Source organism: Pectinophora gossypiella, chromosome 5 (assembly GCF_024362695.1).
Source record: "Pectinophora gossypiella chromosome 5, ilPecGoss1.1, whole genome shotgun sequence".
Lineage (NCBI taxonomy): Eukaryota > Metazoa > Arthropoda > Insecta > Lepidoptera > Gelechiidae > Pectinophora > Pectinophora gossypiella.
The window spans coordinates 14,156,025-14,183,923 of record NC_065408.1 but is presented as its reverse complement, the minus strand read 5'-3'; the positions used below and the strand labels follow the sequence as shown (position 1 = coordinate 14,183,923).

Genomic DNA, 27,899 nt, shown 5'->3' with positions numbered 1-27,899 from the left:
TTTTTTTTGATATCATTGTCTCCACTAATACCTCGACTATTTACCCCGACTGGAATTACGAGAGTGAATTTGTAAATAAATAGGAAAAGAGTTTACCGCTTTTCTGCTAACAGTGAGAACGATACCTAAGTTGTGTTGTTATAAGAGGCAAAGTTAAGTGATTTTATGTCACAAAGTAATAGTTACACAATAAAACCAAATTAGGAAGGACGTTACCATTCCTGAGGATGCACTTTCCAATTCTAATAAGTAAATAACCCATCCGGTCAAGTAGTGAATGCCACCGGAAGCTAATCTACAATAGTGCCGATTTGGGCAACCACCAACTTGGGACTTCTTCTTCTATCGCGTGGGTTGTGAGGTGGAGTACCAACCTCATCAACCCTGGTGTCAGGTTTACTATTGAGCCGCCAAAGGCCCCTGACACGGCTTGTAACGACTACTTACTTACACCAGTAACTAGTAACCGGGACCAACGGCTACTTGGGACTAAAACTAAATCTATCTCTTTCTTCCACTTATGGTAAATGAAGGACGGCACTAACTTAAGATATGTCAAACTAATCTAATCCAGCCTACAAGATCCCACTGCTGGGCAAAGGCCTCCCCTTCCTCTTTCCATTTTTCGCGGTCCTATGCGCACTCCGGCTAGTACCTCCGGCAAGCGTCCAAGTCATCACGCCATCTCTTTTGAGGACGCCTGCATATGTCAAACTAAAATTAAATTTTATTTTTACGTTACGTCATTTTGTTACTTACGTCAAAATAACCTCTTTTTTGGAGTTAAGTCAAGCAATAAGTAGTGTGTAACTTTATGTAAAGCATAATATTTATCCAAAAACTAATTAATTCATCTAAAATAGGATACTTGGGTTCAAAAAAGCAAATGTACAGGGATACTAAAAAGTGTCAAAATAATATCCTAATAAGTAGTACATACAATAATAAAAATTACACCTTTTATTTTGAGTTAAGTACTCATTAGTTTTGTTACTCATGGACGAAATGACGTATATTTTTCTAAGTTTCTTATCAATTCCCATAAGTCACTATAAGCAGTGTAACATTTCACAGACGCAAAACAAACTGTTCGGAGAATAAAAACAACAATTCATATTTCGTAACATAACCTATTTAGTTCCAGAAAACCAGAAATACTCACTACTTCCAATAAGTCCAAGCTTCCGAGATAGAATTGGTTATCTGAATACTTACCTGAAAAAGAAACGAAAATGTATTAAAAGATAGTTCGAGACACAAATTATAATATACAGTTAATTTAATAAAAAATAATCTATCAATAATATAACAAGATATTTGAATCAAGCTTTAAACGTTACAATATACAAAAGACATAAGTATACATATGGCGATAGGGCATATAGAGTAAATAACATCACAACATTATTCTTTGAGTTTCATGCCCTTAAAATGCCCAGGGGAATAAAAATGAGTACACCAGTCATATTCTTTTTAAGAATCGTAACAATATTCTCTATTTATACGAGTATTAAGTCTGAAAAATAAGTAGTATTTGTGAATTTCAAGAACCACGAGCGATTTAAATAGAAGTAAGTGTGTTTACGTTTACAAAATGAATATCAAACATAACATAACAAAATAACAAGTACTACGTAATGTTACATAACAAAATCAATTAGACTTGTCATTGTGCAAGTATTTAACGGAATGGTCGTACGAATGGTGTTATGTTTGATTACCTACAAATATGTTACGAAATAAATTCACTTAATTAATAACGTTTTGTCTTTTGTTAGGGTTCAACTGAAAAAATAATTTGTCATTTGCCAAATTAAAATTTATGTAAAGGTAGTTGCTAACCAGAAATTATTAAATTCAAATTCAAATTCAAAAATATCTTTATTCAATAGGTAACATAGTTACACTTTGAATCGTCAATTTTACATAACGTACGTCTCATCCGCCTAACACTACTGCAGCTTCTCACAACCTGTATAGCCGGGGAAAAGAAGCTGCAAGAAAAACCTTGGCACAGGGCCCTAGACGTTCTTATGTGGATACATCGTTTAATAATTATGCAGGTATACTTGAAAACTTATTACTTATTAGGTATATTTAAATCGACTCTTTACAATACAAATACACTTTATTGCACCAAAATAAAAATAAATAATTAAAAAAATACTCTTAACTAAATACGTGGCGAATGGCGGCCTTATTATCGCTTAAAGCGAAAGAAAAGTAAGTTCAAATATAATATAATATATAAAAAACCTTTTGTAACTATTTTCTTTTATTTTGGTGCAATAAAGAATATTTGAATTTGAATTTTATTTTTAAGCGAAAGAAAAGAAAAATAATAAAATTATACTTTCATGTACGGAACCATTCTTCACAAATGACGGCCTAAATAAAATCAGTATCGCCTTTTATAAATTCTCAGTCATGATCATCGTTCAAACAGATGAAAGTGTCGTTTCAAGCAAAGTGACCGGATATTATTATGCTTTATGTCTGTCTGTCCGTACGATTGATTAGCACGCTTTTGTTACTTTGTAATTGAATTTTGTTAGTAGATACTGCGGTGTGAACGCTTTGTGAAGGAGGAATAACTTTTTAATAACTAAAATTCATTCTTATAAATACATGCATAGTTCACGCTCCTATCCCTAACGGAGTGGCCAGCCTACTCCCAATATTTTATTTTTAAATAGATAATTATGATTAACTACAATGACATAAACTATTGAGCTAAAAAAATTCACATTGTTTTAAGTTTACGCGGTTATTATCATAATTAAAACACACAATAACGGGTCACGGGTCGGGTCGGGTCATCCTGTGATCATGGCACTTGCAACAGTGTCAAAATATATGGAATCTCATATCCCTACTTTAAACGCAGTAAGAACTCGTTATTCTGTGTTTTAATTACTTATAAAAGTTTTCGTTACGACGTCACTAACATCTTGTATGTGACGACAAATACGCCGAACCACTTAAGTGTACAGTGGCCTTTACCGCCGGTCGGAGCTTTCAAATATCTTTACATTGCAGATTGCGTGGTGGGACTATCAGCAACTGTTTATGGAGAGATATCCACTTTCTTGCTTTTACATAAAGCTGCGAAATGAATGATTTAAAAAACATAACATAATCTTACGACTATTTTTTCTACCTGAGGCTGTCAGGAGGGCTCCTTCTCTGAACTCTTTCAGGGCAAGAGTGAAGGCGCTTTTCCTGCAGCCATAACTTGGGAAGTATTTTTTCTTATTCTCCTTATATGTATTTTATTGTATAGGCTATTTGTATGTATTTTTATGTATGTGTGTGTAAATATATGTGTGTATATATGTATGCGTATATATATGAATTTCACGACTATGGTCAAGTCTGTCATATGTCAAATTGGTAATTAGTCAAGTCCTATTTTCCACTTATGATATTTGCCTAATAGGCTATTTTATGTATGTGTGTGTAAATATATGTGTATGTATGAATGCGAATATATATATGTGAATGAATTATGAATGTGTGTGTATTCATTTAAATTTTTATTTACGGTATTTTTAGTTATGTTGGTATCATTATTATGTTTATTGCACCATCCCGTGCTCCAATGCATAAACCTCTTTCACCCTAAGGTTGCCTGGCAGGAATTGCTGTTTAGCAATAAGGCCGCCTATGTGCTTATTTTTTTACGTATGTTTATGTCCATTGTATATATGTCGTTGTGCAATAAAGTGTTATTGATTGATTGATTGGCTATTATCCCAATGATGGACTTTCTAGGCCAAGTTCCTTAATAAAAGTATAGATGGCGCTTTATAGCGATGCCTTCGTTTAACCTTTTCATGAATTTCAGACGTATTTCAGTGGTCGTCCGTGGTCCAGTGGTTGAGCGTTAGGCTCACGATCCAGAGGTCCCTAGTTCGAATCCCAGTGGGAAATATCACATAAATTACTTTGTGATCCCTAGTTTGGTTAGGACATTACAGAATGATCACCTGATTGTCCGATAGTAATATGATCCGTGCTTCGGAAGGCACGTTAAGTCGTTGGTCCCGGTTACTACTTACTGATGTAAGTAAGTAGTCGTTACACGAGTCATGTCAGCGGCCTTTGGCAGCTCAATAGTAACCCTGACACCAGGGTTGATGAGGTTGGTAATCCACCTCACAACCCACACGAGAAAAAAAGAGTTTATGAACCTTTTATCTTTTTTTGAGTATAAAATGATGACCCTTGACAATATACAAAGACACAACATATCTTTCAACCATTATTATTCCGATCAAAATATCAAGCAATATTTATTATTATTATATTCCATTATACTTTTGAATGACTATGTAAGTATCCGATCAATGAGAAAATAGGCAATTATAACGTTGGAGTTACAGCGCATTCTATATTTTTTGGTGAACGTGGCTTGAAAAGCCAGTGAAGAACATAGTCAAAAGTACAGTCATCATAGGATGAACTAAGTGCTCACGCTTCATCGAGCTTTCTGTTAGGAGCTTCTGTAACATGAAGTATCGAAAGGATGCGGGACTGCGGAGTGTCCACACACACACACACATAAACAGCCTATATACGTCCCACTGCTGGGCCCGCCGTCTCCTCAATCAACCGGAGGGGATATGGAGCATACTCCACCACGCTGCTCCACTGCGGGTTGGTGAAGGTGTTTTTACGGCTAATAGCCGGGACAAACAGCTTCACGTGCCCTCCGAAGCACGGAATCATCTTACTTTTTCAGACAATCAGGTGATTCAAGCCTGAAAAGTCCTTACCAAACAAAAGACAGTCTCACACAGTGATTTCGACCATGTCCCCGTCGGGAATCGAACCCGGAGTGTCCATTCTACACAACTTATATTCTTTATTCTATGACCATGATGAACTAAGTGCCCACGTTTCATCGAGATTTCTGTTAGGAGCAGTGTTCTGTAACAGAAAGTATCGAAAAGATGCAGAGTACGGAGTGTCCATTCTACACAAACTCTATTCTTTATTCTATGCCCATAATTTAGATATCCGTCATTTAAAACAAAATATCAGTCATAAAATCTATAAGTTACGACTCAAAATACACTAGTACTTACTAGAAAGTGGATAAGATCCACAATTTAAGATAGGCTCGATATTTAACTTAATATACATTATGAACGCACGTGGATTTAGAAACCCTAGGATTATCGGAGTACCATTCAATTACCAATACACACTGCTCAACCCGTAATAACACGAGCGCGGAGTATAATGACATGTTGCATCTCGTTAGACCGAGCCGTCCGACCGTGAAAAGTATACGCTACTATATACCGCAGGGTACTGGTTTCATACTACAGACATACGGTCACCAGCATTAATATGTATACACTTTGGTACCATGTCACATTAACTTTTTTGACAAATTGAACTGTAAGTCTCACTAAATGTCAAATATGTTAGTGCGACAGAGTCCTAAAGTGGGTACATCATATTGCTCATGACTGTACAACATACATACATCACGCTCGAGGTCCCTCATTGGGTGAGCAGAAACGAGTAATCAGAATTAATTTTCGGCTGCAGCCACTTCTGCTACTAGGTCCTAAGACGGATGTGATGTATCATCATGGCATATGGCATCATGATGTGGCCAACATCTTCTATCGTGTGGGTTGTGAGGTGAACCAACCTCATCAACCCTGGTATCAGGGTTACTCTTATCAATGTCGAGGATGTAATGAGTTAGAGCAGAATAAAGGAACTGTGACTTGGAATGAGAATTTCGAAATTTAAAATGATTGACGGTAAAAAGGAGAGGCCAGTATGTGCAGAGTTTTCACTCTGCTACACCTATGTCCAGCAGTGGACTGCAGTGGGCTAATGATGATGATGAAGAAACACCTACTGATGTACGTATATAGATATAAAGCACTACAACCAGGTTTTTAAAACTATTTGGTTTAGTGAATAAAAATAAATAAACTAATCTAATCGACTATCGACGAAATCGATTTGTATGTAGATCTTATCAAATGTTTGTCAGCAAAAGTAATTTAATTAACCCACATTGGCACTTTCACAAAACAACAACTATTACTTGTTCTTTAGCCTAGATTCAAAATAGCCTATAAATAGAGTCAAGTTACAATATACGTTTTTTCAATCTTTATCGACAATACAGTCTGCAGGTTTTTTGAAAAACGGCGCAGGCGCCTGTTTGTATTGAAGGTTTGAATGTCGCATTCACACTTGCAAAAAAACAGACTGTAAACTCTAGTTTACATATGCATAAAACACACAGGCGTCCCCTCCATCAGTATGTATGGTATGGAGCATACTCCACCACGCTGCTCCACTGCGGGTTGGTGGAGGTGTTTTAGCTAATATCCGGGACCAACGACTTAAAGTGCCACCCGAAGCACAAAATTATCTTATTTTTTCACAGAGTGATCACAAAGTGATTTCGACATTGGGGACAATGTCGAAATCACTTTGTGATCGGGAATCGAACCTGGAACTCCAGATCGGGAGCCTTACGCTCTAACAACTAGACCACGGAGGCTGTTAAACAATAGTCTACATTATCATATCACTATAATAATAATAATAATCAAAACACTTTATTGCACACAAATTTACAAAACATTTACAGGATAAACTTATTCTAAGGTGGGCAAAGGCGGCCTCATCGCTAAGAGCGATCTCTTCCAGACTACCTTCGGCAAAGGATATGGTACATTGTTTTAAGTTTAACGCGGTTATTATCATAATTAAAACACATAATAACGGGTTCTTACCGCGTTTAAATGGGGATATGAGACTCCCGATATCCAATCCAATCCAATCAATCTCATCAGTCATCCCGTGATCATGGCACTTGCAACAGTGTCGAAATATCGGGAGTCTCATATCCCCATTTAAACGCGGTAAGAACCCGTTATTATGTGTTTTAATTAAGGATATGGTACATTTATACAGCTGCAGTGTAGCGCGCAGATACGCGCTATACTTGACATTACAACAATAGTTTCGTATTTATATAGTTTGTTTTAGTGTTGGTTAGAGTAAAACTTAAAGAAAGAGAAGCAAGATCACACTGTTTTAATAAAAGGCCACAAAGACTATTATTGACCTTCAACAAGTTTATCTATGATAATTACGCTTTCTGATTTCTGACTACTCTGTATTGGCTCTTGGACGAATTTCACCCTGTCTTTCGAAGCTCAAATTCAATATTCAAAAACTCAAAACCAGAACACATAAAAATTAATCGAGAAAACCATAATGATAGAGTACCTGTTTTAAAAAACCTGCAAGATTTGAACGATCTTAAAGAAAATCTAAAAAGACTACTCTGTATTGATGCTTGAACGAATTTCGCTCAGTCTTTCGAAGCTCACATTCTATATTTAAAAAACTCAAAACCAGAACACATTTAAAAATTAGTCCAGAAAACCAAAAAATAGAGTACCTACTACAGAATACCTGCGAAAGAAGTATCTTAAAGAAAGCCTAAAGTCACTACTACTCTGTATTGATTCTTGAATGAATTCAGCTGTCTTTCGAAGCTCACATTCTATCTTAAAAAAAAACTCAAAACCAAAACACATTTAAAAATTAGTCGAGAAAACCATAGAGTACCTACTACAAAATACCTGCGAAATTTGAACGATCTTAAAGAAAGCTTCAAAACACTACTCTGTATTGATTCTTGAATGAATTCAGCTGTCTTTCGAAGCTCAAATTCTATATTTAAAAAAAAACTCAAAAACCAGAACACATAAAAGTAGGAAAACCAGAAACCAGTGAATTAAAAACAAGATCTATCAATCTATCACACAAGAAGACATCTAAACTCTAACGACCTTGATATTGAAACGACAGCCAAAATGAAAGTGAGAGCGTTTTCTTTTCTCTTTTACCGATTACATCTAAGTTAACTAATTCCAGGTTGAATTATATCTAATAGCAATTTACTTAGCGACTTGTAAGAGTTGTAAGAATTCGATCAAACCTATTTCGATACGGGCGCGGCTGTAAATGCTCGGGTTATTTTGTTGAATTGTTATTGTAGACCACAGTTGGCTCAACCATTATAGACAGCGATACGGCTCACCACCTATCACGTTGGTCTAACAGAAAGCTTGGTGAGGTTTGGGTGTTTAGTTCATCTTGCGATGGATGTACCTCTGACTACCCCGATTGACATGCAGTCGTGATCTTATGTTATGTTATGTAACGCTTAATAGGGTGACCAGAGCTAGAAGTAATCGGAACTCAACTTGTAGGCAGCAACTTTATTGCGAAGTCCTAAGATGAATGCGTCTCTTACCAAAGAAAGGTCTCACAAAGTGATTTCGACAATGCCTCATCGGGAATTGAACCCGGGCCTCTAGATCGTGAGCCCAACGCACTAACTTCTAGCGAAGTCTGTTATGAATCATTGATATTTAGTGTTAAACGAAAATACCTGAAATATTTTTTTTCAATTACATAAGCTATAAATTCGTGACAATGAACAATATTTTATTGTTATTTTTTTTATTCCAGTAAGTCTAGACTCAGTCAAGACTAGATTTTATCAACTTGTGACCTAGCGATACGGATGTAATGCAAAAAAAAGAAACGTTTTAATAGGTAGATGGAAATTAGAACATTTCTTGGTCATGTTGTACGAATCGAGAATTTATTTTAATTCGAAAATTCGTGAACTTATTTCGTGGTTCGGAAGGCATGTTAAGCCATTGGTCCCGGTTACTATTTACTGATGTAAGTGAGTAATCGTTACACGAGCCATGTCAGGGGCCTTTGGCGGCTCAATCATAACCCTGACACCAGGGTTGATGAGGCTGGTATTCCACCTTACAACCCAGATGATAAGAAGAAGATTTTAATTCGAGTAAAACATTCAGGAAATACGTTGTTTTTGGACGTCTCTGATCTGGTATTTTATTATCATATTATATTAAGTAAGCGTCGTGGTTCACGCCGCGCCTTGTGCTGAGTGAGGCCCTTTTATCTCAGAATGTCCACCACCACCTTTGATCATTTCGACGAACATCTGTTATGCTTTTTTGTTATTGTTTTGTGAAAATTGTAATTGATGTTATTGTCCGGTTTTGTGTGTGGTGTCCTTTTATAATAAACAATTTCTTAATCTAATTGCAGCAGTCTGAAATTATGACACATACATACATAACATCACGCCTATTTCCCGTTGGGGTAAGGAGAGATCACGAAATTCCACTTACTATGATCCTGGCATACCGCTTTCTATTCTTCCACAAATTATGACGCAATTGTTACTTAATTCGTATTTAAATAGGTATCTTTGAAATGTTTTAAATCAGATTTTTATTTTACTGGACGTAAGTATCGTATGTAGCATTAATTAATTGACCGGTAAATAGAAACTACCTAGTAGGTACTACTTAAGTAAAGCATTTTTTTTTTTACAAGTAGTAGCCAAAAACAATTGTTATAATAGCTAAAACAATAATTTTACAAAAAAATCAGTACTTAATGTAATGTTTTTTTTTTAATTTTAACTCTATACTCTCTGCTTACCCCGGTGGGAAATAGGCGTGAGCTTATGTATATGTACGTAACAATTTTAGAAATAATAATCACCCTAACTCTAATCACTTAAGTACCTAAGTGAACGGTAAAAATATAGGCGTCTAAAAAATTCAGGAATATAGTTTTTTGTAGTATAGGGGGAAAGCATAAACGTGTTAAGTACCTATTTTAGGAATAACTGATTTGAATAAATGATTACTACTATGATGATGACGGCAAATTCTTATATAGAGTATTAGGAATGACGAATTGATTGTAATATAATAGATAGTATATAAATATTTAAATAATACAACTTCGTTTTAAGTTTACGCGGTTATTATCATAATTAAAACACATAATAACGGGTTCTTACCGCGTTTAAATCAGGGATATGAGACTCCCGATATTTCGACACTGTTGCAAGTGCCACGATCACGGAATGACTAATGAGATTGCAGTGGAGTAGGTAGATCCATAATTTTCTACGGGCAGACTTATCTGTCTACCCTCTTTCTTTCATGGCACAGTGTCGAAATATCGGGAGTCTCATATCCCTGATTTAAACACGGTAAGAACCCGTTATTATGTGTTTTAATTATAATACAACTTCATTCAAATCATAAAGTAAGTACTTATAGAAAACCCATTACAAAGTGTAGATAAATAAGTAATTTACTACTTAGTAAGTTATTTATTTATCTACACTTTGTAATGGTTTTTCAGGTCCACAGGTGACTTTCCAATGACCTTGGTTTGCAGACCCAACATCTTTACAGCACATTATTAGGTCAGTTGTCGAAATATTACCAAATATTTATTACCTTACCAATAATTTCGTAGGTAATTACTCGTGTAATTATAAAATAATTCAATTGAAATTTCAATTAAACTCGTTAACTAATCCGAGTCATGTCGTGGTAGGTAATACTGTGTAATATGATTGAACTAGATATTTTTTTTTAGTTTTTTTTTTAACTCGTAAATAGTGTAAAAAAGTTTTTGGTAATATAATTATATAAACTAAAGTTTCAGATGATAATAAGTTATAAAAAAAATAAACATTACTTATACGCAAACAAATATACCAACTTTTGGACTTTGATGAAGCTTGTGTGGATAATAATTACATTTTTGACGAAGCTTGTGGTAGATACGTAGTAATTTTGTTTTTATTTTTTTTAATATTATTACCACATAAATATACATATTTATACAGGGTGTCAGTGACATTGTAACGAACATTTTAAGGGATGATTCAGACCATGATTCTGAGTTAATTATTATCAAGTGGAATTTTCCATTTCAAAAGTACGAAATTGAAAAAGAATCATGAATTTTGCGACAGAAAATTCCACTTGATATTAACTCAGAATCATGGTTTGAATCATCCCCCTCAGTATTCATTACGATGTCACTAACATCCTGACCAACTACATCAAACTAGTTTTAGCTATCACAAAGCCCTACCATGTGACCCTTTGACCTGTTTTCTACCACATCGAGGGCAGAAAGGTGTGAATTGGGGTACTAATGAAAGGAGAAACGTAGTGAGGCCCTTCTCCACAGAAGGTTACAATACCAGAACCCCACAGTTACAATGACATCGTTACATGACACTTGTCAGGGGCCTTTGGCGGCTCAATCATAATTCTGACACCAGGGTTGATGAGACTGGTATTCCACCTCTCAACCTACACGATGAGAAGAAGAAGACGGGTAAAATACATTCTTACTTTGACTGAGTTTGTTTTAAATTGCTAAACTGTTAATATTTTAGATACTTAGGTAACTATTTCTACGATACGGCAATGAAAGAAAGAAAGTAACGTTTATTATAGTGACTGAATGATGCAATGCAGGACGGTAGAGGTGAGTCACAGAGACTGTAACCGGAAACCTGATAGAGGGCAGCAGTAACTGTCAGTACTGTTCAGAGGCAGAGGACAGGAATCCTAGTACGGTTTTGAAATAAACTACTCTGGGCGCCATCCCACTTGCGTCAGACAGAGTACTGCGGGGCGGAAGGCACGAGGAAAACCACTACTCGGCCGGACAAATGAGAAGCGCTGAGGGCTCTCACCCGGTAAGTAACTAACCTAACCACTTACTAAAACAAAATAAATACTTTATTGAGCACAACAGACATACAGAAATAAAGACAACAAATACATTAGAAATCATACAGCAATTTCTTGAGTCGCTAAAAATCCAAAAATCTTCACCAACACATACCTAATATTAAAACACAAGTGAAAATATCCACAATCTGTGACCAACCGTATTGTCAAACAAGCTGACCCGGAAATAAAATTTTATTATTATTTGTTCTTCAATCAATCTACAATAAACGAAATTATTATTGGTTAATAACAATTGTTATTGATCAATAACAATACACCAACAAGCTTTCACACGTCACGATTTACCTGGCATTTGGACGTAAAGGTGTTCCCTCACTGGGAGCATTCGCTCGCGCTGTCGCACGCTCTAACACTGATCAAACAAAATGCCAAAAGAACGCGACACACGCGAACTAGTAAGTGCAAACGTAATGGTAACATTTATAATTCGATTATGAGTATTGTAATAAATAAATTAATTAATTTATAAATGTATTTTGATGAATGAAGAAGCAAGAGATGTGTGTCAGGATCGAAGGAAATGGAATTTAATAGTCTCTGCTTACTATGTAGGTATGTATCATTGGCCTTATACATCTGTTTCAGACGATTTATGACGTCATTGCCTCGAAGAAATGCACAATGTATGTATATATTACGGCTAATACCCGAAGTGCGGCTACATCTAGTTATAGCCGGTTAGAACTAGGTGTAGCCACATACTCTTGGTTAAACCTAGTACGACCCGTTGGTTGGTACGAACAATGGTTTTCGGGTAAAACTAGGTCTAGCCTTAGCTTAAATTCAAACATATATGTTTCTATATAGAAATTCAAACATATATGTTTGAATATATATATATTCAAACGTGAGTTGAACGCGAGGGAATCAAAAATAAGCCCCTGCTACGTTAAATCGCGGACGAATGCTCGCGGTGAGGGAACACCTTAAAAAAAACTAAACAATAGGCACAAAATAAATCCACAATTAGTGGCTTTAGAACAATCAGTAGTTAATCAATGGATTGACAAGGACCCTGATCCCAATTGATGAATGAGTGTAAGGCCCATTCAAGATTTTCGAGAGGTCATTGATTGTCTAAGATGTCAAGTTTTTTAGATCTCCACAATGGTATTGACATGATTGACATAACCGGTGATCTTTCAAGGCTGAAGATTTTATCAACCTGTGGGGATTTAAAAAAAAACAGTGTTGTGTTGTATTTCTTGAGCTTTTTCTTAGCCATAACACGTTCCAAAATGGTGGAAATTACAAGATTCGAAAAAAGAATTTAAATATGTTGACTTGACTTTTTAAGAAGTGTAGTTTTTTATGTTGTTGTTGTTGTTTAAATTCGGCTTATATAAGGCAAGCAAAGATCTGAGGACCATACAGCCTGTTTTTTTTTTAATTATGACAAGCGAACATTTTTTCTTTTCTAAAATAACAACATAAGCTCACGACTATTTTTCCATGAGTCACTTTTACAGGAGCAGTAAATAAATGTCATATTTTCATTTCAATTTTATTGTGTATGTATGTGTATTGTGCATCTATGTAATACTAATATTAGTGAGTAAGAAATCATTGTTACTAACAACCTGGGCTAAGTTACCCGTAATAAAAATTATTTTATTTATTTTAAAAAGGCAATATTTTTTTTTTTAATAATGCACATTGCAATATTTAGCAATAAAAAATATGTGTCTTATTCCGATTCGTGCAAAAAATAATTATTATTATTATTTTCACTTTTATAATTAACTATTATTGTCACTAGACTCGTATAATACCAATACAGTCATTGCAACAGAACCTTGATTAATAAAACCTATTGAAGCTTGACGGTCAGTTAAGGATATAGTCAATAGCTACCTACTATTTTTATACTTACTATACTTTTCGCAAATAAAAAAAACGACTCACTAATACACTCAAACCAGCCTGTACTGCCTTTAGTGTGTTTAAAAAATGTTTGTTTAATAAAAAAAAATAGTCACTACAGAACTACGCATTAAGTACTTGTAATAAAACTGTTTAATTACAAATAATAAACTTGATTATTTGTAATTAGAGCTTAAGGATAAAAAATCAATTATAATAATACTTTAACAAAAAAAAAACAATTTTCTTACTAGCAATACCTGCGTAGTTTGACAGTCACAATTTTCATTATAAACAATAATAAAAATATATTGATATAAAAGATTTACGAGATTCAAAAAACAGCTTTCTAACTTTGTATTTAAGTTGTAACTTGAATATGATTATCCGTGTCAACCTAGCTAATCTATACATTGTTTTAAGTTTACGCGTTTATTATCATAATTAAAACGCATAATAACGGGTTCTTACCGCATATATGTATTATGGATCTACCTACTCCACTCCAATCTCATCAGTCATCCCGTGATCATGGCACTTGTAATATCTCTCATATCCCTACTTTAAACGCGGTAAGAACACGTTATTATGTGTTCTAGCTAATCTATACGTATAACACGACCTACTTAATTATTAGGTCCGAATTTATCAATCTTGCTAGCTAGCTAAACGAATTTTAATGTTTTTCTTCACATCTAATCCAGTTGAGATCTACTTTATCACATACAGTAGAGCCACTTTAACAAAAACATCGCATGACGATGCAAACTAACAAATAGACTCTTAACACTTTCTCCAATCAAATAGAAATTTATTAAATTATATCCGATTCAAAAACTTGCACAATTTAACCCTGACACACTTACACGATTGTTCGAATCGTATAATATTGATTCACTTATTCAGGATGAACATATGGAGCTGTCAGTTAATATTTGCTCGTTATTCAAAGTTTGGAGGCCGATATTGTACAATGTTTGATGAAAACAGTACATTAGCAGGCATGCTTGTGAATTTTTGAATTAGACAAAAGATAATAATACCAGGTTAATACTCAATACTCAATTATTTATTGGCATTGGGGTGTTACATAAGCATAATAACTAAAAGATGGACCCTGGTGCGCAGCTACGTTGCTGGGAAGATTTTTTATAAATAAATTAGTTTAAAATAACTCTGTGGTCCGCACCATGAAAGAAGTCCACGGATTTGACTTGACAAGTCATAATAATAGTCATAATAATTTACATTACTTTTTCTGTCTCGATTTTCGTCATGCAGCAGCAATGTCGGTCGTTCAATAAATCATTTGTGGATGCGATATCCTAAGTAAACAACTAAATTGATTAATGTGAAATATAAAAATACTACCCAATAAAAAAAGGTCATCACCACTTCACACACAAGAGCAACCTTAGCAACCAAAACACAAATTAAAGCAATATATTTACTTATTAACAGACAAATGTGAGTTGTGACACTAATAACCCATCAAACGATGAAGTCAAGGTGCCACAATAACCAGGATTCGAAGGTTGACACACCTATGTGTCAAGGTTGCTGTGATTTGACAACCCGTGATTCTACGACGATGTAATTACCTGTAATAAGGTTGACATACTAGTGGTTGCTGCAGAAGATGTAAGTACTAGGTTGAAGTGACCTAATACTTTTGGTATCAGGTCCATTTTAAAATTTTGGTTCATTTATAAAGATGATTTGTAAAGGATTTTCTAGTATTACTTACACCAATTTTATTAACGTATTGATGGCGTGAAAGAGATGAGGCCTACACCCAACAGTGGGTGGATACAGGCTGAGTAGATAAATAGAACGTATTGAATAAGCATGTCAAATTAAGGAGTCGCTCTAGACAAAACCAACATTCATCATCTATCAATGATATCCGAATTAGTTCAATATTTTCGCCATTGCCAAATTAATAATCAATTAAAGTAACTCATCAATAAAATACAACAGAGCTACATCTTCTAAATACACTTTTAAAAATTAACGGCATATCAAGAATCACAGACGTACTTTTATACTACTTACTCGATCTCTGCTATTCATTTACAACCTAGTACACAGATCGTGATACAGCATAACGGTATCACTCAGCACATCACTATCAAGTTTATTATTAGCCTATTTCTCAATAACACGTATAAGTTCTTAAGACTCAGGTACATTATCCGCGAGGTCACCTAATATTTGATCTCCTCACATCATAAAATTGAACGTCAATAATTTGTCTACTTGCGTCATGTTTTGAAAGGTATTAAAACTACACGATGCATATTCGTTTAATTATCACAACAGTATCGTATACTAGGTTCCCATAGCCGTGACCTGTTAAATTGCAGACTGTTACTGTTAAATATTAACGATTAAATCGATCCCTCTCTATTTTAGGTGCTTGCGAATTTCGAAATTCTTATTTTGAACAATGGTTACCTAGATTTTCATACTATTCAGTTCATTAGCGTCATTCCTAATTATTTAAAATAGTAAATGTAAATGATTATAATAAAGACTGTTTACCTCAAAGAAATGAAAGAGACGAAAAAGATGTATGTGCCCTAATGTGAGATCTTGAAGGATAAATACCGGGTGTTAGTGACATCGTAACGAATACTGAGAGGGATGATTCAGACCATGATTCTGAGTTAATATCTAGTGGAATTTTCCGTCGCAAAATTCATGAAATTTTAAGTTTTGTTTTTAATTATTTTCAATTCCATATTGTGTTTTTAGCTGCATAGAACCCAAATTTCAATAAAAAAAAACAATAATGACAAATTATCGAAAATTTTCGATGTAATGGAGACAACAGCTGCTCGAACGGGTCAACGGCCACACGCACCGAGCCGCGCGCCCCGCTCCGCACGCCCCGCTCCGCGCGCCCCGCGCCGCACGCCGGCGGCGGCGCGGCGGCGGCGCGGCCTACAAAGTAGGCACTACGAACCGATCCTATTTCTTTCTCTGTCTATCGTAAATTTATAAATTTATTTTATTCTTATTCTTAAATGGACGGATAATCAACAGGCATAAAATTTATGGAATACACGTCAATTTTAAGCAGAAATCTAAAACAACCGACAGAATTAAGTTGACAGCACACGTCAAACGGTTTGCATACCAGCGAGATACCTTTTTGATTCGACCGGGTTATTCATTCATTTACTCATAGGAATCGGGGCCATTATCTACCTAAAACAGTTGAAACAGTAAATAATTGTATTCTTTGTTGTCATTAGAATAACTAACAACCAACTAACACAACCACCACAGATTAGGTAATTAGTTACCTACTATGTCAACCATCCACCAACTTAGTACCTATGTAAGTACCTACGCAAAACCTCGCTACACAAAAATCGAGCGAGATCGCGTCTAGAATTGGGCGGACACTCCGCCAGAGTGTTGCCTATCGATATTCTATCGATACCTAGTTAAAAAAAACCAATAGTAGGTACCTATCGATAGATCTTTTAGATCAATACCCATTATTATTACAAAGCAAGACCTATCGGTACTATCGCTAGTATCGATCTAAATGTACTATCACTACTTTCGATAGTTTAGACAATTTTCAAGTTCAACAATTGATAATCTACCTATCGATAGTTCGGCAACTCCGCCGCGTAGGCAATGTCGGCATGTTCAAAGAAAAAAATTGTCCGAGAGGAGTGATCTTATTTTTCTTGTTACATGTTGGTACCGAGGTACTAAGTACTAAGTTATTCGTGGTTTTAAATCTCATTGTTAAATCATCAGTAAAGAACTAATTAAACCTATCCTGTTCTGTGTACAATATTCATGTAACGGCTACATGCTTACATAAGTACCTAGTAGACGGGAGCAATGACTTAACGTGCCTTCCGAAGCACGGATCATTTTACTTTCGGACAATCAGGTGATCAGCCTGTAACGTCCCAACCAAAGGCCTTATAAACAGATTTTTGTGATATGTCCCCACCGGAATACGAACCCGGACCCTCCGCATCCCATCGCTCAACCACTGGACCACATAGGCCAAGAAGGTTCTAAGACATAATTAAAGGATCCTGGGACGCAAGACCTCCGAGTTAGGGCTTGTTTGATCTGTCTTGATGGATACTCGGACGTGAATAGCCTCACGGATCAAGGGCAACGCGCGCCAATAAAGTAGGCATTACGAACAGATACTAGGTATTTCTTTGAGTTGATAGGTATCAAGTGAAGTTTCCTGTCGCCAAATTCATAAAAAAAATAGATTTTTTTCAGTCCCATATTGTTTTAAGCTGCATAGAACGCACATTTAAAATAAACAAATAAAAATTACTAATTATTAAATTTTATCAATGTCATCAATAATAATAATAACGTATCTACAACTTCAGCTATGCGCAGGTGAATAGCCGGCGCACGGGTCAAGGGCAACGCTAGCCAATAAAGTAGGCATACGAACAGATACTATTTCTTTCTCTGTCACTTGCACCATAAACATACTTCTCTCTCTCTCTCTAGTCGTCGGCTCGACTCGGCCGCGGCCGGTGCGTCGTCGGCGCCCTTAGTCGGCGCCTTTGATGCTTTGCGCTAACGCCGCCGCGCGCTTCCGCTCAGTCGAATACTAAGCTTGACCCGAATCGCGTGATGTTTTTCGAGGATATTTTTTTCGTGTTTGTGAGTGTTTGTTTCATTCTGTAAATGAGTAGTGTCGACTATGATGATAGATCATAGACCATTTACTGCGCAAAAGTATGGAAGATTGTTGATGTTTATTAAAGAGCAAGGTGTTGTGTTTGTGAGTGCGTGTGATACCTACCTACCGCGGAGGAAACGCGATGTTGCATACCTACGTGACGTGACATGTTCTAGGGTACCTACCTAGGTACTTCATCCGAAGGAATAACAATTAAGGTAAGGCAAGAGTAGGGTTTTTATTGTTAATAAGTTAGGAACGTTTTAATAACTGGTAGGTAGGTACCGTGCGTGAAAAATCGTGGCAGTAGGTGTTCTACTTTAACAAACAACATTTTTAAACGTTGAACCACTAAGCATCTAAATACAAGAGAATGAAAACTCCTACCTAGATATCAACATCGTATCACGCACGCGTAACGTAGCCGCGCGTAAGTTTAGCGTCTGTGTGGCGCATTGTTCGACTTACATTGCGGCACAGTAAAAATTGAAAATCTTAATTAAACATTTGCGACAAGAAAAACACCCACCATCATTTTTAGTACAATAAAATAGGCGTTCCATTTTTTTTTTCGTTACGATGTCACTAACACCCTGTATAAATATGATAAGGAAAAAGTATTGGTTTTAGGTGCATCCTGTTGTCTTGAATTTTTTATGCCGGGTGAGAGCCCGCAGCACTCCCTATTTGTCCGGCCAAGTAATTAATGCCATATAAATGAAAAGAAATAAAAATAATAAGTGAAAAAAAAAGCGGGGTATTTTATGACTATTATGTGTCTGCCCTATGCGTGTGTGAGCACATATTTAAACCCAAAAAAAAACAAACAGCAGTTTCACATCTATCTTGCCGATCGATACAATCTCGATATAATCTCGACACATCTGACACCAACTCGATATATCGTTACATCACAACAGATAATCCATTTAAATGACACAGAACGCAGTGATAGGACATTTTGTTCGCAGTTATCAATGAAATCGAGACAGGTTGATCCGAGTAAGATTATATTCAATTATCTATGCTCAGTCAACGAAAACAAAACGATAAATGGCATATTTGGAACATATATAGCTTATTTTTGAAATGAAAAAAAATATATATTTAAAGTAATTAGTAAAAAATTTGTAAAAAAAATCATCTAGATAGAGTAAGTACTATAATGTAAAATATTATTGTTACGTACCTAAATAGTATACTTGTTGTTAGCGATCAATAAAAACATGTCAGAATATAAAGATAAAACAATATTATCTTTACCTCCTCCATTTAAAAATCTTGCAAGTTTTGAAAACAAGAGTGATGTATAGATGACTGAGACTATGTCAAAATAAATACCAGAAGAGGTATACGAAAGCGAAGAAACACAAAACAAACACACTTCGACAAAGTTCTCAAATAAAACCAACACATGGAGTGTTAAAACCATGTCACAATAAGTAGCCAAAAATACTGGTCAAATAAACGCCGCAATTATGTGGACAAGTAAGCAATTACTGTAATAGCGACCTTCAGTCGTTTAGATAAGTATTGACACGAACGCAAATGTAAATAAGCAAATAGGAAGCCGTATATTTGGAAACTGTAAAGTGATCTGTTGAATCATCTTACGTCAGTTCACATGAATACCCAAGTGTTAACCTAAACGTATTTGAGAAACCTCGAAATGTTCATGAATAAATAAATCATAGTCAAAGTTGCCACGTTAAATACTAAAACATTAAAATGACCTAAACGCTAGCCGTGAGTGAATTAATAAAGATATAAATTCCAATTCGATTCTAACAAAAAACTGTACACATTTCCGTAACCAAAAACTCCATTAAAAATCACATAAACATCGAAGCGATAAAAAACTATCATGAAATTATACCCATAGATTGAAGGCAGACAAAAAACAAGGTATCAAATTACATAATTCACATCCTTTAAGATGCCAATCTTCGCCGATCTGATACTACAGAGCAAGGTTTGTGTCTGTAATTTAATCAACCAGAGGAAAGCAACGCACGAATGCCTTTGATGGCGTATTATTTTTTAAACAGCATCAGAATAGCGACGGCGAACTTGACTGCGCTTCTAATTGTAAAATAAAGGCACAAAAACCGAGAAAGATACGCGGCGTTTCTATTGCTGACATTACACTGGATTATCTCAGCAGTGGTAATGGAATTATGATAGAAAAATCAATTGTAGTGCAGATAATTCTGAAGTCTGATTTTGCCTCAATTATGACGGTTCATCGTTTTTACTAATGCAAGATATTGCAAGTCATAATCCACCAAGTTGACCCCGATCTAATGCTGTACATACCGCCAGAAATATAATTTCTCGGATTCATATTTCGTCACAAATTTACGAAAGACATGACATAATTAACAGGATTGAATTCGGCTTATTATTTCAAAGAATCACAACTACAAAACGGCCTCGAAATCATAAAACATTACTTCATTTCCTAACAATAGAAACTACAGTTATGAAATTAAATTGTAAACTATCACAAATCTGATATTTAATTGTAGCCGATATCGAGGCCGACAAAAAATGAGCCGAGAGAGGTGCAGATCAAGCAAAGTTCAGCTCAGTGAGTGTTAGAGAATAATTTCTCTACAAACACAAAAAGAACTAAACCACATTAGTTCGGTATCGAGAGCGAATTTGACAAAGTAAAAAATAATAAAGTTAGCGGCGCAACGTTTTTTTAAAGGCACAAAGAGATCAATAGTCGTTTTTGGGTTTCGTTTTTGCACATCTGTTTTGTTAGAAATAGATTGTACACATGGCACTTTCGATTGATGCAAATACGTTCGTTGCTGGCGAATCATCTGAATATGCAAAACTTGAGACTGCAACCACACTGTTGTTTATATTTTTTGTGGATTAGGTCAAATTAACATACGACGAGCCTAGCTAATCCAACAAAGATTTAATAAAATATCATCCATCAATAGATTATGATTAGTGGATTAATACATAAATACAATTACTTTATACTTCCCACAACCTGTATCAAATTCAATTACTTACTGCACAAATTGCAAGGCAATTGTTTTGTAGATTTTTTAGTTACGTGAGAACACTAGCTTGTTGTGGATTACAAAAATTACCGATCATTATTCCGTAAATTAATAAAAACTGCCATTATTTGCTTACTGACCGACATATTTTTTGTTTCATATCTACTAAATTGAGTAGTTTAGACATTATTAGTTCGTTTTTTTATTGTGACAAGGGCAAGGACTGTTTCGACAGTCGTGGCTAAGTAACTGTGACTAATGTCCAAATTCTCCTCAGTTGCGCCGCTTCTGAGTTTAATTGTTTTGTTAATTTGAAATTTTACAATTGTAAAATACCTGTCGACGAATTCTGTTAAAATTTTAACATTCCAAACAGGTTCTGGTCACTCGTTTAACAGCGTTGTGGTACTCACTGAAACTTTTAACAGCACGGTTGCAGTCGCCGACCTTAAGAACTGTTCTTGAATCAGTCCAGTCTTCCTTAAATGGGACAAGATCGAAAATCCAGTCACTTACACTGAACACTGCACTCTGAAAATCAAGTTAGCACTTCACGAAAGTCCTGGCACGGCAGGGTCCCGGGTCCGACACTAAACCCGTTTGGGTGATATTGCCGATCCGGTTTGCTGAAGGGTCACTTCGCGCTTTAGCAGGGTGTAGACGGTTCCAGTTCAACAACGTTCGGGTTGAAAGGAAAGTCTTTTGGAAAGTTTCGTGTGTAAACTTTTTTCGCGATGTTCGGAGGTGGGCGTCGCGGCGCCGAGCGTACGGGCGTCGCGGTCGGCGGCACGCTACGGACTGCCGCACGATGGTGATATTACCCAGTGTGCAGTCGAAGCCTCCTCGTCGCGACGCTGTCGCTTGCATGTGTTGGCGAGTTGCAGATTCCGCTACTACGATATCTCGCCGACTTGCTCTAACTCCGCACGCCTCGTCCATCGCTGTATTATACTTTATAACTTTAACATCACCAGCAATATCCTCGTTAATGTATGTAGACTGCATATCGTTTGCTGCTAAAGGACATGTGAAAAGTGTTATCGGGCCAGGCATCAGGTTCTGGGGCTTTGCTCATTTATTGTTATGGCCTGCAGTCGGGTGCATAGTTTTATGAAATTGGCTTTTTGTTCGTGCCGTCTGGGTCCCTAAGGAGAGCGGGTTTAAACACTGTTTATTGGAAGCACTGAACTTGAAATTCTTATGTCGTAATTTCATTAGCAGTAATTTGTAAATTATGATATAGCTGGCTTAATGAACGCAATGAAAGCTTTTTCATTATAAGTTTAAGTAAAGTTTAGAATAGCGGTCCTAGGCGGCACCTTGTGGTAACAACTTTAATTTAAAATAACTACTTATCATTTAAATACTACTGAGTCGAAAGCTTCATACAATTCCAAAGTAAGAAATGTTTATTTATGGGCAGTTCTAATTTTAACTTCCTTTTTACTTTTTAGAGCGATTTGAGTGCGTTTCGTATTAGAATGCATGTTCTGAGTCATCAACGCAATGAGAACGGATTTGATTCTAAATTCGGATCAAGATCGCGGCCAGGATCGGCGTGACACATGGGGCCGCTAAAATGATGCTGACGTTTCCTTATTTTTATTTCTTGCGAAGAATGTTAATAGCCATTGCAGCACAGTATAGCTTAACTAGATGATACTGTTGATATTCATGTTATTTGGAACTGTAGAAGCAGAAATAGATATCTTCTCTGTACCGTGATGTTTATTAAGTTCGTTTGGTATATACATACATACATAAACAGCCTATATACGTCCCACTGGATGGGCACAGGCCTCCTCTCAATCAACCGGAGGGGATATGGAGCATACTCCACCACGCTGCTCCACTGCGGGTTGGTGGAGGTGTTTGTACAGCTAATAGCCGGGACCAACGGCTTAACGTGCCCTCTGAAGCACGGAATCATCTTACTTTTTTGGTCCTTACCAAACAAAGGACAGTCTCACAAAGTGATTTCGACAATGTCCCCATCGGGAATCGAACCCGGACCTCCAGATCGTGAGCCTAACGCTCTAACCACTAGACCACGGAGCCTGTTCAGCTCGTTTGGTATCGTTTGGTATTATATTTTAATTAAAAGCTTCAAGTTCTTTAACCAGAAATAGTGATACCTATAAATAGTCATGGTCATGACACAAAATTTTCATTAAATTCTATTTTGCGAATTTGAATAATTTGTTTTCACAAACTTTACCTTTTACCCAAATACTCTTTGATGAACGGTTATTACTACCCGAGTGAGGGCCCTCAGCGGTCCTCATTTGTCCGGCCAAGTAGTTGCCATATATATGCGGCTAATTTACATAATTGACATCAAAAAATAACATGTAGTACCTAACTACCCTTCATTAAAATTTAATATGACTATTTTTACATTTTTTGTGAACCTTTGTACAGCTTCTTCTGACGGTATTCTACATTCAACTACATGGTCGACCAAATGGACAACACAGACGGCTCTCATAATAAGAAATACAGAATTTGAAAGCAAATCCTCTTGCTATTGGTTGACACACCGCGTCACCGTATGCGCGCGTAACTCAATGCTATCAAGTTTCGCCACAAGCTGCGCGGGCGCCTCTGCAGTATCGATATCTCAAACATCTAGTGCTGTCGCCATCGATATCGATTTCATTTGAACTACATTTTTGGCGCGTTCCAGTATGGAGTAACTTAATCTTTAATTTTTTGTTCATATTTCTATTGTAATGTTTTATGTCGTTAAACAATGACTTGAAAGTGGACGTCCTGTCATTGTTAGGTAAGAACTCGAAAAAATGTGTTAGTGATCAGGTCCTCTTCTCTTGATATGATTTTGTGGGTCAATGACCGTCCTCATCAACTCTGGTGTCAGCAATTAGGTTACCAGTTGATCTTTGTGACGTTTATCGAGCTTTCTTTTCATTACTGTTACATTTTGTGTAATTTTAGGGTGCGTGGAATTTTACATTATCAAAATAAACAAAACAATCATCAACCTTATCTGTTCTGTAGTTGTGATTATAATTCCACACAAAACTGAAAATTCTGTCAGGGTCTCCCATAACCAACATCATACCTTGGATAGTAAACAGCATTGAAAAATTCTTGGATTTTCTTTTCATCTCTGATGGAACAGTAAGGTGAAAATGTTTTACAATTATTCTAAGAAAAACATTAAGCCTAACCGTCAGAACAGTTGCCACAGACTATAAACGCCACATGTTTCAGCCGTTGTGTCGTTGCCTAGAATACAAATAAGTGTGTTATAATAGCTGTAAGATTTGCGCAACGGACGAAATTCGCACAATAACGGTATACCTTACTCGGCGACGCGAGGCGTGTCCGAAGTCCGATGTTTAGTTCGGTGCGTTTTGTTTGCTTGTGACGTGTTTAGACGTTCTGCGAACATAGGCGAATAGGCTAGTTACCAACTAGTCAATTCAGTTTCTTTTTACTAAACGTCAACTTTTTTGACGTGACTTATTTTAAATTTGCCGCAGATGGCATTAGCTACTTGGCCAGAATTTCACTAAAGGGTGAATATCAAAATGTGTCAAGTTTGGTGGCGACTGTCATATAATTTTTTCGTGTAAATTGGGGAAATTGGGAATTGAAAAATTCCTTTTTCATGTCGGAACCGAGGATCCTTTTGGAACTTTTTCATGTCGGAACCCAATTTTTCACGAAAAAATAATATGAAATATCGCCACCAAAGTTGAAATTTTGAGATTCACCCTAAACGTTAAAACTCGAAATTACTGTGAAAGAAAAAACGAAAAGCAATAATACTATTTACCTAACATATTTATGAATTTTGATCAAGAAAACCGTAATAATAAGTCCGACATTGTATCGCGTTTTTCTATGACGTCACGGTGTGTTTTTTCAAACAAATTCCACGGTTTCGTGTTTTGACGTTTAGTAAAAGTAACAGATTTGACTAGTTGGAAACTAGCCTATTGTGTACCGGGTGAGAGCCCTAAGCGCTCTCCATTTGTCCGATCAAGTAATGTCATTTGTGGCAAATCTACTATTTGTAACGTAAGTAACGTCAACAAAAGAAAAACACATGGTTTTTTTTAGTTCTGTAACAGTGCAAACAGCACTTCCAGCCGCCAGCGAGTGTGTGGCCGCGCCATCGTGACGAAACGCCATGTCTCCCACGGTCTAGATCGTTTTAATCCCAGTCAACTCTGTAATGAACACCATTTATATCAAATAAACCCGCTTTATGGCAATATCATAACGGCCTCCGTGGTCCAGTGGTTGAGCGTTGGGCTCATGATCTTGAGGTCCTGGGTTCGAATCCCTATGAGAGAGAGAGAGAGAGAAAATGTTTATTCAACAAATTGTGACACATTACATACGAAGTGTTACAAACAGAGTAAAAACAACAAAATATCATAAAACAATTTTTAAAACTCAGTACATAATGTGGCACAGCAGTGAATAGGACACGAACTCAGCATTGTGTCTATTTCCGAAGAAACAGACGCTGTTTTTCAGTCGCTCCTTAATTTTCCGTCTGTTGGATCCCGCGAAGCTGACATGACTCATAGCGCAAATAAACAAAGTAGGTATCTATCAGATAGAGTTACATATATAAACAAAATATATTTGAACAATTATATATTAGGTATGCATAAATATTAATAGAGAATAGGTAATAACACTGCAACAGCACAATTATAACAATAAAGATAATACGTAAGGTGAATAATAAAAGTATCAGTACATAATTATAATATTGGGAAACAGGATGCTTTACCACCAGGACGCCCGTTGTTTCTCCACAAGCAAACCTTTAAGGTGCTTCTTAAAAGTAGATTTACAAACAGAGCGTCTGAGAGGAGGTGGTAAGTCATTCCAACATTTGGACGCCTGATGTCTAAAACCCTATGGGGACATATCACAAAAATCACTTTGTGATCCCTAGTTTGGTTATAGGACATTACAGGCTGATCACCAGATTGTCCGAAAGTAAGACGATCCGTGCGTCGGAAAGCCCGTTAAGCCGTTGGTCCCGGTTATTACTTACTGATGTGTTACGTAGTCGTTACATGAGTCAAGTCAGGGGCCTTTGGCGGCTCAATAGTAACCCTGCCATCAGGGTTGATGGGTTGGTTATCCACCTCACAACCCACAGGATAGGAGGAAGAGGAATGTATATTAGAAGAAGTTACAATTATTGATTGTGACACTGTTTGATAACCCAAATAAATAAAAAATCATATGCCACATTTTGATGAGATTTCTAGAACCTAAGTATATAATAAAGAATACTGCGTATAGAACGCTAATTCTCCGCCCCGCCCCAATTCGTATCCGGCGCAAACCTCACCCCCTCTGGGTCATATTTTAGTCTTAAATGGCCGTTACAGCCTCCGTGGTCTAGTGGTTAGAGCGTTAGGCTCACGATCTGGAGGTCCGGGTTCGATTCCCGATGGGGACATTGTCGAAATCACTTTGTGAGACTGTCCTTTGTTTGGTAAGGACTTTTCAGGCTTGAATCGCCTGATTGTCCGAAAAAGTAAGATGATTCCGTGCTTCGGAGAGCACGTTAAGCCGTTGGTCCCGGCTATTAGCCGTAAAAACACCTCCACCAACCCGCATTGGAGCAGCGTGGTGGAGTATGCTCCATACCCCCTCCGGTTGATTGAGGGGAGGCCTGTGCCCAGCAGTGGGACGTATATAGGCTGTTTATGTTATGTTAAATGGCCGTTAAGGAGTGAGGGGGAGAAAGAATGCGATGTTGTTATAGTGTCCGGGTATGACCTAGGTTATATTGTGGAGCAAATCCTGTTGTTCCGTGAAATATCGAGACATGAGCTTCTGCGAAAGAGACAAGAACTAGCCAGTTATATCACAAATTCATCATCATCATCATCAGCCCATTAACGTCTCCACTGCTGGGGTACGGGCCTTCCCTATGGATGGATAGGGAGATCGGGCCTTAAACCATCACGCGGGCCCAGTGCGGATTGATGGTTATTAACTATGACTATGACCGGCCTTTGCGGAAGTTGCTTAACTTCAACAATCGCAGACCGAGCGCGTTTACCGCTGCGCCACCGAGCTCCTCATATCACAAATTAAATATGATTTATTATAAATTCTTGGCAGTCTTTTCGGCCAAATAGGTAGGTATGCCATTTGCGGCAAACCTACAATAATTCACATTAAAAAAAAAACGGAAAAATATTTGACAGTCTTAAAGACTTTTCATCGCTCAGGCTGGCTTAACAAACTTTGTTTAAAGCCCAAAAAAAAAAAACGAAAAAAAAGCCCCTGAACGCATTCTCATTTTTTCTTACTTCTAGACCTAGTCCACCTGAGAAGTTCACTTGTAAGTAAAGATAAACCCAGCAAAAATATAATTCAGCGGTATCCGACACTTCAAAGCTGCCTCCAGGCCATTTTATCATTATTTATAGTACAAAAACCCTATTTTCTAGATGAAATGCTTCAGTCTTCGCACGGCCTGCGTTTTGCGTTCACACGATTAGCATTTGGCCGATAACCCCGCGGTATTTAAACTATAATAGAGACGTTAATAATGCGGTAAATGTCCTTTAGACAGCTCTACAAATCTGTGGTACGTCGCATAACTGGGAAGTTCCGTATTGTATTGAGACATAT

At 36.6% G+C, this 27,899-nt stretch overlaps 1 protein-coding gene across 3 annotated transcripts in view; it reads right to left on the bottom strand.

Moving 5' to 3' along the window:
• Window positions 1–22,038, bottom strand: part of LOC126367012 (uncharacterized) — a 326,060-nt gene extending 304,022 nt beyond the window's left edge. For 2 of the 3 annotated variants that reach the window (XR_007566431.1, XM_050010365.1), the window contains exon 1: window positions 21,668–22,038. The gene's annotated coding sequence lies outside the window, so the exon portion shown is untranslated. Of the gene's footprint in view, window positions 1–21,590 lie in introns of all 3 variants that reach the window. The other variant, XM_050010366.1, reaches the window with a different exon arrangement.
• Between the last annotated feature and the right edge of the window lie 5,861 nt (window positions 22,039–27,899).